The following is a 15677-nucleotide window of genomic DNA, read 5'->3' on the forward strand; positions in this document are numbered from 1 at the left end:
ATTTTCGTCATCAAGACAATTTCCACCGCGTCAGCTTCGCACCCTCTTCCTTCTGGCTAACAGGGAGTGGCTCATAGATCGTTATCACTTTGGTGTGATCAGCAGAGAAGTCATATAATGTTACTCTTACTGCACAAACATTCTGTAAAAATCACTGGCAATGAGCATATCTATGAAGCCGACTCTTGACTGGAAGGCCAGCCATTTGCACATTTACCTTCAAGCCAGCAATGACTTGCATCCCTTTCATTTGTATGTAGCAGGTAGTTGATCCTCTACTACAGCTTGAATCGTCTCGTGTTGGTAGCCAAGAACAACATGAGACGATCTCGCTAGAACATATGACTGCCTGCCGACATTTGAAAAAAAGCCAGCTATAACGAGCTATACATAACAGTAAGATGTGGCACTTAGCTGAATCAGTGTGACTAAGTATGAAGGATCCCTGGGCGCATTGATCAAATAGGGTCCAAGTCGGACCGAAACATCGTCGTAAGCTCCTTGCTCCTATGTGCGGGTTATTTATGTAAAGCGTAATAGCTCTGATTCTGTGACCCCCGCTGTGAGATTCCGTCCTTGTGCTTTCGCGTTTTCAAGCCAAACCAGTGTATTCAGCTCAGTGTGCTCTCATTTTCTGCAGCAAAAAGTGTAGAGCTTCTGGTGGGGGCGTGTTCTGTCGTCACTGTGACATCTCTGGGTTAATGCATAGAGCGGTGTTGTGCTCATCTCTGCCCTTAAAACAATTCAGATATCTAGGGTAACATTAACCTCCAGAATGATTACCAAGACATTTAAAACAGAGCTTTAACTGTTGTGTTCGCTGCTTGCGAGCGGCTTCTGTTGTGACACAATCTGACTTCCAGTTGGTCCCATCAGAGAAGATACACCTAGGCACTGATGGTTTGGGCCTTGTCAATTTTCTAGTCTTATTAACACTGTCGACGGAGTAACACCCAGGAGAGTATTGGCGTCATTAATTAAGCGTCTTGCTAACAGGAGGTACTTTCTTAGTGGGTGCCTTGGGTGATAATTTGTCGAGTGGGGGGAATGTCTTTGCAGCTGTTAACTTGCATGCAAGACAATCTGTTGCAACACTTATCTAATTTCCTCTCAGGTAAGACAGAGCTTGCCAAATTTCAGTCAGGTGTTAAACTGTGTTATCTGACAATTTCTTCTGAACAGGTGGATTGAGTAGTCATAGCCACCAGCGTTTTTGATAAGAGAATAGCGATCTATGGCGTCCAGAGCTATTATGAAGGCCTGTTAATCTAGCAGGCAATGGAAAGGTAAGGGCAGATCAGATATCCTATAAACTTGGTTGGCTGTGTTCTGATACTTATCACAATAATTAGACTGCAGGGCTTGTATAGCGTGTTTGCAATTAGCTCCAGCTACACTGACTCCTTTGATAAGATCAAAATTCCCAACCCCTCTTGAGTTGGGTTCCTAAATAATTGAACTAAGGTCATCAATATCCGACCGACTGTCGATGAAGGACCGGAAACTACCGAGAAACAAATCAGATTTTGTCCTCGCATGTTGACAATATCATACTTTTCTATTATATGTGGGTTATTTGTGCATTGTGTAAAAATGAGGTGCTGGATTATTAACTAATGTCCCCTGCGAAGCGTGAAACACTGTAGGTACTTGCTTTTACGAGAGTCCGACTTCCGTGCCTCAACCTTCTTACATTTGCAACAAGCTTAGAGTACAAGGTCTTGTTCTTTCACCAAAATGGTTCTTAATTTCTTTAACTTCTGTATCATCGTCTAGCTCAATCAATAGCTGTTCTAACTGTTCATAAGTGGCTGTGTCAGCCCGCTACCTGATTAAAAATTGTTCTGTAGTAGCTTCAAATTCTATGTAATCCGCTGCATTTTCTTGGATTAAGACCTCACAGTTATTTATCGTGGATGAGGCTATGACTCGAACTGTTTATGAAGTCAGCATAGAGATACACAACTTTGGTACGGGGATTAAACAACTGTTTGTTTCTGACGGCTGGCTTTACAAGTTAGTCGACTGTTATGTAAATGTCGCTCAGTGAAGCCGAAACAGATAGACCCTTTATCACCACTACTGCACATTATGACAGACAGCTGACATACAGCTGTCATCTGTCTGTCATAATGCGGTAAACCAAAAAACCCAAGATGGTGTACATAAGTTTACAACTTATGTACACTATCTTTTATATATTATCTAATTCAAGAGTAACATTAAAACGGAGGATTATAATTTTATCAGAGCACACCTGCTAGTATGAATGATAATTTGTGTAACTGTGTGTACCTGTACCTAAATAAACTTAGGGACAAAAGCGAGAACTGGTTCAATCGATAGTCTGGCCTGAACGCATTGGTATGTTTACAAACTCGCCACTACCAGCTGCTCAGCTGGTAGTGGCGATTGACATGTGGCTGGGCTGTTGGTTGCCAGATAGCACCAAAGTACCTGTGGTTGCCACCTGTCAACCCCAGAGTGCACTGCTGTCGCCCCTTGGTTTCAGATGGCAACCATCTTGAGCTATATGCACAGTCATTAACATCCAGACTACCTCACTGGTTCTAAATATTACAAGCAAACCTTGTGTGTGGAATATATTTCGTTCACTGCACAAAGACGTTCTATGAGAGTTTATGCATGATTAATGATTATTAATGAAGGATCGTTACTTGTGACCGTAAAGATTGTAGTTAAGGCCTCGATTTAGACTCTGAAGGACCACATCTGTCGAGAAAAAAAATATTTATCTGACAGTAATTAACTAATTATTACTCCAGTTACAAACCACTGCTAAGTACCAGCCATCCTGTATGAAGTCTATAAAGTGTAAGTTATCTTTTCAAGACGGGTATACTTCCTAGTGTGTACACTTGTTCATGTTTCCGTGTATGTATCTTAGCACTGTCGGCGCTCAGACATGACCAGTGAAACTTGAAAAACCTGAGTGTTTACGATAATAGCGCAATTCCTAATACCGTGCGAGTAACACTGACTTACCTGGAGTACTCGTGTAAAAAGGGGGTTTAGTTAAGGTGTGGGCTGTTGAACTAGATCCCACATTGAGAGTTAAAATGTGGAGACTCCTTGACCTAAAGGGAGGTGGATGAAGGATTATTACCGCTTCTGACTGGAATGAATGAGCCACTGAATCTACGCTATTTAATGCTAGAATTACCGTGCAACTTTATTCCCCCGTTTTATACGTGTCTGGCCCTCGAGAGGTGTTAGGGGTGACTGCCATGAGATTCAAAATCTTTCGTCTGCTTATGCCTTTATTACTAGTCTAATTCAGCTGTCTAAACCATAATCTTTAACTTGGTGCTATTTACTAATAACTTGTAACTAAATAACCTTAAAATCAAGCAGCAACACAGCTTCATCTCTACAGTTATCTCTTTTGAAGTGGACTTCCCCTCTCTTCCTTCCTTTTCTCACTCAATCACCTTCCTCCTATTACCCCTCCCCCTCTGTCTCCCACCTCCTCTTCGTCTCTGATTCCCTTTCTGGTATCCCCCAAACTCATCAGTTAACAGGTCAGGTTTCTAACTTCGTCTTAGCGAAAACGCCAGTTTTTCCACAACCCCTCAGTCTGACATGACATTCCTGGAAGCATATAAGAACATAAGAACATAAGAATGTAGGAACACTGCAGAAGGCCTACTGGCCCATACGAGGCAGGTCTTTATCAAAACGACATCTACCTAAAGCTACTCAAGAAATAACTCCCGTACCCCTTGACGCCAATCAAACCCAGCCACTCCCACTCATATATTTGTCCAGTCTCTTCTTAAAGCTACCCAAGGTCCTAGCCTCTATCACCCCACTGGGAAGACTGTTCCACGCATCTACAACTCTGTTAGAAAACCAGTACTTACCTATGTCCTTTCTAAATCTAAATTTATACAACTTAAATCCATTATTCCTGGTTCTTACCCAACCTAAATTTGAAACTACCCAAAGTCCTAGCCTCAATAACCCAACTAGGTAGACTGTTCCACTCATCAACTACCCTATTTCCAAACCAATACTTTCCTATGTCCTTTCTAAATCTAAACTTATCTAATTTAAATCCATTACTGCGGGTTCTCTCTTGGAGAGATATCCTCAAGACCTTATTAATATCCCCTTTATTAATACCTATCTTCCATTTATACACTTCGATCAGGTCTCCCCTCATTCTTCGTCTAACAAGTGAATGTAACTTAAGAGTCTTCAATCTTTCTTCATAAGGAAGATTTCTAATGCTATGTATTAATTTAGTCATCCTACGCTGAATGTTTTCTAACGAATTTATGTCCATTCTGTAATATGGAGACCAGAATTGAGCTGCATAATCTAGGCGAGGCCTTACTAATGATGTATAAAGCTGCAGTATGACCTCTGGACTTCTGTTGCTTACACTTCTTGATATAAATCCCAGTAATCTATTTGCCTTATTACGTACACTTAGGCATTGCTGTCTTGGTTTAAGGTTGCTGCTTACCATAACCCCCAAGTCCTTTTCGCAATCTGTATCGCTAAGTTCTACATTATTTAACTTATAAGTGCTAAGGTTATGGACACTCCCGAGCTTCAGAACCTTGCATTTATCTACATTGAACTGCATCTGCCACTTTTCTGACCAAGAGTAGAGTTTGTCTACATCCTCCTGAAGTTCCCTAACATCTACGTTTGAATCAATTATCCTACCTATCTTCGTGTCATCGGCGAATTTGCTCATATCACTAGTAATTCCTTCATCAAGATCATTGATATGTATTATAAACAACAACGGGCCCAAGACTGATCCCTGTGGAACGCCACTTGTTACTGATCCTCACTCGGATTTAACCCCATTAATGGACACATAAGAACAAGCCCATTAATGGATATCTGGTTCAGGCTTTTCCATTCATACTTACCAGCGTTTCAGCATTATCATCATGGTGCCTAGAGACCATCATCATTTGTGTTTTCTCAGGAGCAAATGTTACCTGGCATTGTTTACCCCAGGATGATATAGTTCTTAGCTGGTGAATGATATTGCGTAGAGCGGTTGGCATTTCCTCTCTTGGATAATTAAATGTCAGCGTGCAACCATCTGCATATAAATGGGATTCTAGGATGAAATGGAGGATGTCGTTGAAGTAGACATTCCATAACAATGGCCCAAGCACACTTCCCTGTGGAACACTTGCCCCAGTAGGATGTCTTGTTGACTTTGTCCCATTGATAGCTCCCCTCAGTGATTACTTTCAAGGTAATCACTGAGGGGAGACTGTAGACCCTGCAATTCCAAATGCTTGCAGTTTTTCCAAGAGTCCCTGGTGCCATACTAGGCGGAAAGCACCAACAGTGTCCAGTGCAACCACACAGTTGACTTTGGATTCATCCAGTGACTGGTGCCACTTAGTTTAGAGGATTAACAGTAGATCGGCAGCCATACTGACAGTCACAAAGAAGTGAGTGATAGTCGAAAAACTGTCATTTGCCTTGAGATTATTGTCTCAAGGATCTTACCAGTGATTAACAGGAGTGATACTGGTCAGTAGTTACAAGTTGTGGTGTTCCCATCCTGTCGATTCAGTCCCTCTCCCTCCCTCGTTTGGTAATAGAGTTGTGGATGAGTGGAACAAATTCCCGAGTACAGTTATTCAGGCTAAAACGTTTAGTTTTAAAAATAGGTTAAATAAATACATGAGTGGGAGTGGGTGGGTGTGAGTTAGACCTGACTAGCTCGTGCTGCTGCGTCTGGTGCCGTGCTCCATCCTTGAGTGGAGGTAACCAGACTGGTTGGGTTATTGGGCTAATCCGGGGGGGGGGGGGGGTCAAAGGGCTAAACCGGGGGGGGGGGCATTGGGGTAATCGGGGGGGGGACATGGACCTGCTCCGCATGGGTCAGTAGGCCTGTTGCAGTGTTCCTTCTTTCTTATGTTCTTTCCCATTCCCTACCTCTCCCTCCCTCTCCTCCTCTCTCCCTTTCTTTCCCTCTCCCTCTCTTTCCCATTCCCTCTCTTTCCCATTCTCTCTCTCTCTCTCTCTCTCTCTCTCTTTTCTCTCTTCCTCTCTCCCTCTCCTTTTTTTTTTTACACAGGGTTTGACAAGGTTAAGGATCCCTAGCTTTATTGACAAGCTATTTACAGGTTAAGGATTCCTAACTTGATTGGCAAGCTAAGAGCTGTTACCTACATCAGCTCATTTGAAAGCAGTTTTCTTGTTATGAGACATACAGGTAGGGAACAGGATGAAGTTGGAGCCATCTGTGGGCAAGCATTTTCATTTGATCAACTGACTTTATCTCGTTGACATCATTATGCTGTACGAATGTGTTCCATACTCGAGTCATCCTGGGTATATATAATCTCAGATGGAGTGATGTTCTGGAGAAGGGTACAGCCAGAGTGAAGTTGCTGCTTTCTGCCCCTCTTGTGGCATAATAGCTTATTTCAAGCTGTCCTCGAAGTGGATCCAAGTGTGGTACTTTGACAATATTGGCCTTGTACATGATGAAGATTGAGACACTTATGCAGCATATGGAGATAAAGATCTCCATATGCTGCATAAGTGTCTCAATCTTCAACTTGTCGGTTTTTCAAACCATTCATCACGCCTTGTACATAACAGTAAGGCCACCCACATCCCTCCTGTGTTGAAGGCTCTGCTGAAATGACAGTTAACATAAGAACATAAGAAAGAGGAACACTGCAGAAGGCCTGTTGGCCCATACTAGGCAGGTCCTTTACAATTCATCCCACTAGCAAAACATTTGCCCAACCCAATTTTCAAAGCTACCCAAGAAATAAGCTCCGATGTGCAAGTCCCACTCAAATCCAACCACTCCCACTCATGTACTTATCCAACCTAAATTTAAAACTACCCAAAGTCCTAGCCTCAATCACCCAACTAGGTAGACTGTTCCACTCATCAACTACCCTATTTCCAAACCAATACTTTCCTATGTCCTTTCTAAATCTAAACTTATCTAATTTAAATCCATTACTGCGGGTTCTCTCATGGAGAGATATCCTCAAGACCTTATTAATATCCCCTTTATTAATACCTATCTTCCATTTATACACTTCGATCAGGTCTCCCCTCATTCTTCGTCTAACAAGTGAATGTAACTTAAGAGTCTTCAATCTTTCTTCATAAGGAAGATTTCTAATGCTATGTATTAATTTAGTCATCCTACGCTGAATGTTTTCTAACGAATTTATGTCCATTCTGTAATATGGAGACCAGAATTGAGCTGCATAATCTAGGCGAGGCCTTACTAATGATGTATAAAGCTGCAGTATGACCTCTGGACTTCTGTTGCTTACACTTCTTGATATAAATCCCAGTAATCTATTTGCCTTATTACGTACACTTAGGCATTGCTGTCTTGGTTTAAGGTTGCTGCTTACCATAACCCCCAAGTCCTTTTCGCAATCTGTATCGCTAAGTTCTACATTATTTAACTTATAAGTGCTAAGGTTATGGACACTCCCGAGCTTCAGAACCTTGCATTTATCTACATTGAACTGCATCTGCCACTTTTCTGACCAAGAGTAGAGTTTGTCTACATCCTCCTGAAGTTCCCTAACATCTACGTTTGAATCAATTATCCTACCTATCTTCGTGTCATCGGCGAATTTGCTCATATCACTAGTAATTCCTTCATCAAGATCATTGATATGTATTATAAACAACAACGGGCCCAAGACTGATCCCTGTGGAACGCCACTTGTTACTGATCCCCACTCGGATTTAACCCCATTAATGGACACATAAGAACAAGCCCATTAATGGATATCTGGTTCAGGCTTTTCCATTCATACTTACCAGCGTTTCAGCATTATCATCATGGTGCCTAGAGACCATCATCATTTGTGTTTTCTCAGGAGCAAATGTTACCTGGCATTGTTTACCCCAGGATGATATAGTTCTTAGCTGGTGAATGATATTGCGTAGAGCGGTTGGCATTTCCTCTCTTGGATAATTAAATGTCAGCGTGCAACCATCTGCATATAAATGGGATTCTAGGATGAAATGGAGGATGTCGTTGAAGTAGACATTCCATAACAATGGCCCAAGCACACTTCCCTGTGGAACACTTGCCCCAGTAGGATGTCTTGTTGACTTTGTCCCATTGATAGCTCCCCTCAGTGATTACTTTCAAGGTAATCACTGAGGGGAGACTGTAGACCCTGCAATTCCAAATGCTTGCAGTTTTTCCAAGAGTCCCTGGTGCCATACTAGGCGGAAAGCACCAACAGTGTCCAGTGCAACCACACAGTTGACTTTGGATTCATCCAGTGACTGGTGCCACTTAGTTTAGAGGATTAACAGTAGATCGGCAGCCATACTGACAGTCACAAAGAAGTGAGTGATAGTCGAAAAACTGTCATTTGCCTTGAGATTATTGTCTCAAGGATCTTACCAGTGATTAACAGGAGTGATACTGGTCAGTAGTTACAAGTTGTGGTGTTCCCATCCTGTCGATTCAGTCCCTCTCCCTCCCTCGTTTGGTAATAGAGTTGTGGATGAGTGGAACAAATTCCCGAGTACAGTTATTCAGGCTAAAACGTTTAGTTTTAAAAATAGGTTAAATAAATACATGAGTGGGAGTGGGTGGGTGTGAGTTAGACCTGACTAGCTCGTGCTGCTGCGTCTGGTGCCGTGCTCCATCCTTGAGTGGAGGTAACCAGACTGGTTGGGTTATTGGGCTAATCCGGGGGGGGGGTCATAGGTCTAATCCGGGGGGGGGTCATTGGTCTAATCGGGGGGGGGACATGGACCTGCTCCGCATGGGTCAGTAGGCCTGTTGCAGTGTTCCTTCTTTCTTATGTTCTTTCCCATTCCCTACCTCTCCCTCCCTCTCCTCCTCTCTCCCTTTCTTTCCCTCTCCCTCTCTTTCCCATTCCCTCTCTTTCCCATTCTCTCTCTCTCTCTCTCTCTCTCTCTCTTTTCTCTCTTCCTCTCTCCCTCTCCTTTTTTTTTTTTACACAGGGTTTGACAAGGTTAAGGATCCCTAGCTTTATTGACAAGCTATTTACAGGTTAAGGATTCCTAACTTGATTGGCAAGCTAAGAGCTGTTACCTACATCAGCTCATTTGAAAGCAGTTTTCTTGTTATGAGACATACAGGTAGGGAACAGGATGAAGTTGGAGCCATCTGTGGGCAAGCATTTTCATTTGATCAACTGACTTTATCTCGTTGACATCATTATGCTGTACGAATGTGTTCCATACTCGAGTCATCCTGGGTATATATAATCTCAGATGGAGTGATGTTCTGGAGAAGGGTACAGCCAGAGTGAAGTTGCTGCTTTCTGCCCCTCTTGTGGCATAATAGCTTATTTCAAGCTGTCCTCGAAGTGGATCCAAGTGTGGTACTTTGACAATATTGGCCTTGTACATGATGAAGATTGAGACACTTATGCAGCATATGGAGATAAAGATCTCCATATGCTGCATAAGTGTCTCAATCTTCAACTTGTCGGTTTTTCAAACCATTCATCACGCCTTGTACATAACAGTAAGGCCACCCACATCCCTCCTGTGTTGAAGGCTCTGCTGAAATGACAGTTAACATAAGAACATAAGAAAGAGGAACACTGCAGAAGGCCTGTTGGCCCATACTAGGCAGGTCCTTTACAATTCATCCCACTAGCAAAACATTTGCCCAACCCAATTTTCAAAGCTACCCAAGAAATAAGCTCCGATGTGCAAGTCCCACTCAAATCCAACCACTCCCACTCATGTACTTATCCAACCTAAATTTAAAACTACCCAAAGTCCTAGCCTCAATCACCCAACTAGGTAGACTGTTCCACTCATCAACTACCCTATTTCCAAACCAATACTTTCCTATGTCCTTTCTAAATCTAAACTTATCTAATTTAAATCCATTACTGCGGGTTCTCTCATGGAGAGATATCCTCAAGACCTTATTAATATCCCCTTTATTAATACCTATCTTCCACTTATACACTTCGATCAGGTCTCCCCTCATTCTTCGTCTAACAAGTGAATGTAACTTAAGAGTCTTCAATCTTTCTTCATATGGAAGATTTCTAATGCTATGTATTAATTTAGTCATCCTAAGCTGAATGTTTTCTAACGAATTTATGTCCATTCTGTAATATAGAGACCAGAATTGAGCTGCATAATCTAGGTGAGGCCTTACTAATGATGTATAAAGATGCAGTATGACCTCTGGACTTCTGTTGCTTACACTTCTTGATATAAATCCCAGTAATCTATTTGCCTTATTACGTACGTTTAGGCATTGCTGTCTTGGTTTAAGGTTGCTGCTTACCATAACCCCCAAGTCCTTTTCGCAATCTGTATGGCTAAGTTCTACATTATTTAACTTATAAGTGCTAGGGTTATGGACACTCCCGAGCTTCAGAACCTTGCATTTATCTACATTGAACTGCATCTGCCACTTTTCTGACCAAGAGTAGAGTTTGTCTAAATCCTCCTGAAGTTCCCTAATATCTACGTTTGAATCAATTATCCTACCTATCTTCGTGTCATCGGCGAATTTGCTCATATCACTAGTAATTCCTTCATCAAGATCATTGATATATATTATAAACAACAACGGGCCCAAGACTGATCCCTGTGGAACGCCACTTGATACAGATCCCCACTCGGATTTAACCCCATTTATGGGGACACTCTGCTTCCTGTCTGTGAGCCATGATTCGATCCACGAGAGCACCCTTCCCCCTATGCCATGAGCTGCTACTTTCTTCAACAGTCTTTGGTGCGGAACTCTATCAAAAGCCTTACTAAATTCTAAGTAAATAATATCAAATTCTTTATCGTGGTCAACAGCCTCAAAAGCTTTACTGAAGAAAGTTAATAAATTAGTTAGACAAGACCGGCCTCTTGTGAATCCATGCTGAGTATCATTAATCAAGCTATACTTATCAAGATGGCTTCTTATAATCTGAGCTATAATTGACTCTAGTAATTTGCCTACAATTGAGGTCAGGCTTATTGGGCGGTAATTTGACGGTAACGACTTGTCCCCTGTTTTAAAAATAGGAATTACATTAGCCATCTTCCACATATCAGACACTACACCTGTTTGAAGAGATAAATTAAAAATATTAGTTAATGGTTCACAGAGTTCCATTTTGCATTCCTTAAGAACCCTTGAAAAAACCTCATCAGGACCCGGTGACTTATTTTGCTTCAGTCGGTCTATCTGCTTCACAACCATTTCACTAGTGACTGTGATGTTACATAATTTATCTTCTTCTGGCCCACTATAAAAATTAATTACCGGAATATTATTAGTGTCTTCCTGTGTAAAAACCGAGAGAAAATAATTATTTAAAATCGAGCACATTTCATTCTCTTTGTCAGTAAGATGCCCATAGTTATTTTTAAGGGGACCTATCTTATCTCTGACTTTTGTTCTATATACCTGGAAAAAACTTTTTTGGGTTAGTTTTAGAATCCCTAGCAACTTTAATTTCATAGTCCCTTTTAGCTTTTCTTATCCCCTTTTTAATGTCCCTCTTAATGTCAATATACTGATACATAAGATGACCCTCGCCTCTTTTGATACGCCTATAAATTCCTTTCTAATGCCCTAGTAGATATTTCAGCCTATTATTCATCCATTTTGGGTCATTTCTATTTGATCTAATTTTTTTATAAGGGATAAACGTTCTTTGAGCAGCATGTATTGTGTTCAGAAAACTGTCATATTGATAGCTCTCTTCGTTACCCCAGTCAACAGATGATAAGTGTTCTCTTAAGCCCATCGTAATCTGCTAAGCGAAAATCTGGGACTTACTGAGTTATCCCTACTATCATACTAACATTCAATGCTAAATGTAATTGATTTGTGGTCGTGCACAGTTCTCGAGCTTCTAAATTATTAACAAGTTCATTGTTTGGGAAAACTGTCAACGGTTTTACCTTGTAGGTTCTGTCAAACTGTTTTAAAAACAATCCTAAGTTTCAAAAAGTCTATGATTCAAAATTCCCCATAAAAATTCCAATTAATAACTAAAAGTTAATCCTAAATTACTCATTATCTTTGTGCCCTAACAATTTCCTCCATATGTCTCTTCCCCTATCTAAATTTGGGACTATATCACCTAAAATTAATTTTTTCTCCCCCTCTGAAAATTCTATCTAAACAGCTCTGTATTTTTACTTCAGTTTAATCCCCTTTTTTTAAAACAGATCAACGATCTCGGACTACAATCCACCCCCCTTTCCCACACTTCTATCATTGGAACAATTTAAAACCTGAATTGACTTTGCGGCTTCCCATTTTTAATTAAACCACGTCTCAGTTAAAAAATCATCTATTTACCTGCACTAAAACCCCGTTCACTCGTCCCTCTTTTCCAGCCTGCGACTATTTGTGTAATAAATTTTTAAAGCCCCCCCTCTCTTTTACCCCTTTCCTTCCTTTTTTTCCACTAAACCTTTTTGTCCTTTTTGGGGCCTGGCTTTTTAAAATCCCCCCCTTTTTCCTTTCTAGTTCTCCTAGCCTCATATTATCCCCCTCTTACAGTTTTCAAAAAACCCATACCACTAACTTTCCTAGTTTAAAGACTAACAGCTCCCCATGCTTTAGTGCTCCCCCCACCTGGTTGAAACCCATCCCATATGTCATTTCTGCCATAGAAAGGTCCCGTTGTCAATGATTTCCCATTTTTTCCCTTTCAGTATTTTTCCGCCCCAAAATTTCCCAATTTCTGGACAAATTCATTCAACCCTCTCCTTTGGGAAAAAGCCCCCTATGACAGGTTTTCCCCCCTTCCTCCTAAAATTTTCTCTTTGTGACCACCTGCTAATCGGTCCTCACTCATACTCTGCCAACATCTTGCCCAGCACTGAGACAGATAATGGGTTGCTCCCCCCTCTATGATGTCATCAAGGCTAAAAAATTTCCCTTTATAGAAAAACCAAAACTCCCTCTCTCCTTCCTTGCAAAAGCCTATCCGTACCTAATCGGCTATCCCCAACAATGTTTTTTCCCTTTTTGCGTGTCGTCGTGATTAGTAGTCCCTCCATTCGCCAGTAGCATTACACGTGTTGTCAACGTTCTCGATGGTCTTCGTTGGGGTTTCTGGGATTTTTTCTCCGTCTGCCAGTCTTTTTTGATGCTCGTTGGCATTCCCATAAAACTCATTCGTCAAGTCCCGGAATGGGTTGGAATTTTTCCCGGTGTCTTCTGGTTTCTCGTTGTTTCTGCCTCCACCGTTTTCTTGATCTTCAGCGGTTTATGTTGGGCCCTGGCTCCCCCAATGGGGACTCCCCAAAGGGGACACAAAGCCCTCTTGTTCTCCCGTCAATCGCCGTACCCCATCGGGCCTCGGCTCTTCTCTCAGCTGCTCGTAAAGTTGCTCAGAGAGGCACCCGGTTCAGATTCACGAGGCACACAAACAGGTTTTCCCCAAAACGTCCCCGTCCCCCCGTGGGTCCGGTGGAGATGAACGTCTTGCTCTTTCTTCCTGTAAAAGCATGGTGAGAGGGGGCGAAAAAGAAAGTGGAGTATACCCCAAAATTGGCGTAATTGTCTAAGAACCCCCCTTTTTTAAAAAATTGAGACCCTTACTACTGCACCAGCATTACCATCTTTTCTGGGAAGGGCCCTAATTACTTTAACTGGTGATTGATGTCCGGGAGCGGCATTTCTTTTTGGATGGAATTCGGGTGAAGTCGTCTCAATCCCGGGGTTCGGGATGGATGAAGGACTTGGTAGACTTCCCCAAAAAAGGCCCCATCCTTTGGAAAATTCCCCCGATAGGATGTCTTGTGATTTTCCATTGGAACTACTGAGATCTACCGAGTAATCCTGGGGGCATGGGGTAAACCAAAATTTAGTGTGAATTTTTAAGAGGCCTGGTGCCCCCGATCAAAACACCACAATGTCCGTGCTACACGTGACTTTTTTCTCCGGGGCTGGTCCTTTGTGGAAAGGTTTTAAAAACCGTCAGAGCAGAAACCCTAAAAAATTAGTCACAAAGTAGTGGTGGATCAAAAAAATCTTTAATTTGTCTTGAGATTTTGTCTCAAAGGGGGCTTTCCCGTATTGGGGTGCCTCCCCCTCTCTCCCTTTCCCTCTCTCCCCTTCCCTCTCTCTCTCTCCCTTTCTCTTTGGGGTTAAAGGGTCTTTGCATTGACAAATATTTAAGGGTTAAAATTTCTTTCTGACAAGTTAGGCTGTTATCTACATCAGCTCATTTGAAAAATTTTTTTTTTTGGACCTTCAAATGGAACAGGATGAAGCTGGAGCCATCTGTGGGCCAGCATTTTCATTTGAACAACTGACTTTATCTCGTTGACATCATTATGCTGTACGAATGTGTTCCAGACTCGAATTATCCTGGGGATAAATGATCTAAGATGAAGTGAGGATCTGGACAAGGGTACAGCCAGAGTGAAGTTGCTGCTTCCTGCCCCTCTTGTGGTATAGAAGCTTGCTTCACGCTGTCCTCGAAGTGGATCCAAGTGTGGTACTTTGACAATATTGGCCTTGTACATAACAGTAAGGCCACCCACATCCCTCCTATGTTGAAGGCTCTGCTGAAATGACAGATCTATCCAAGATTGGTCCAAGATTGCTCTGTTCTCTACTCTGTCAAGCAGTCGCAGATAAGAGAGGGAGGGGGGGGGGGCAGGCAAACCAAGAAAGTGGAGCATACTGAAGGTGTGAGAGTACTTGTGCCTCATACAGAATCTTGCAACCCTTACTGCAAAGCAGATGCGAGATATGGTGAAGTGCTGTAAGCTTTCTGGCTGCCTTGTTTGCAAGATTTACAACGTGGTTCTTCTTGGTCAGTTTGGAGTCAAATTTCACCCCAAGGATATCAACTTCCCCAGCCAACACCCTCCCATTCATACTACTGCATCGGCATTATCATCATGGTGCCTAGAGACCATCATCATTTGTGTTTTCTCAGGTACAAATGTTTCTTGCCATCTATTTCACCCATGCTGATATAGCTCTTAGCTGGTGATTGATGTAGCTTAGAGCAGCTGGCATTTCTTCGCTTGGATAAGCGAATGTCAGTGTACAGTCGTCTGCATATGCATGGGATTCTGGGATAAGATGAAGGGCGTTGAAGTAGACATTCCATAACAATGGTCCCAGCACGCTTCCTTGTGGAACACTTGCCCCAATAGGATGTCTTGCTGATTCCGTTCCATTGAGAACTACCCTTAGAGATCTACCATGAAGGTAATCACTGAGGAGACATAGTATAAAGCCTGCAATTCCTAGAGCTTAAAGTTTTGCTAAGAGGCCCTGGTGCCGCACCCGGTCGAGAGTATCAGCAATGTCCAGTGCTCCCTCTCTCTCTCTCTCTCCCTCCCTCTTTTCTCTTACACAGGGTTTGACAAGGATAGGTTAAGGATCCCTAGCCTTATTGACAAGCTATTTGCAGGTTAAGGATTCCTAACTTTATTGACAAGCTAAGAGCTGTTACCTACATCAGCTCTTTTGAAAGCATTTTATTGTCATCAAACATACAAGTAAGGAACAGGATGAAGTCGGAGCCATCTGTGGGCCAGCATTTTCATTTGATCAGCTGACTTTATCTAGTTGGCATCATAATGCTGTACGAACGTGTTCCAGACTCGAGTCATCTTGGGGAGAAATGATCTCAGATGAAGTGGTGATCTGGAGAAGGGTAGAGCCAGAGTGAAGTTGCTGCTTTCTACCC

Source organism: Cherax quadricarinatus, chromosome 5 (assembly GCF_038502225.1).
Source record: "Cherax quadricarinatus isolate ZL_2023a chromosome 5, ASM3850222v1, whole genome shotgun sequence".
NCBI lineage: Eukaryota > Metazoa > Arthropoda > Malacostraca > Decapoda > Parastacidae > Cherax > Cherax quadricarinatus.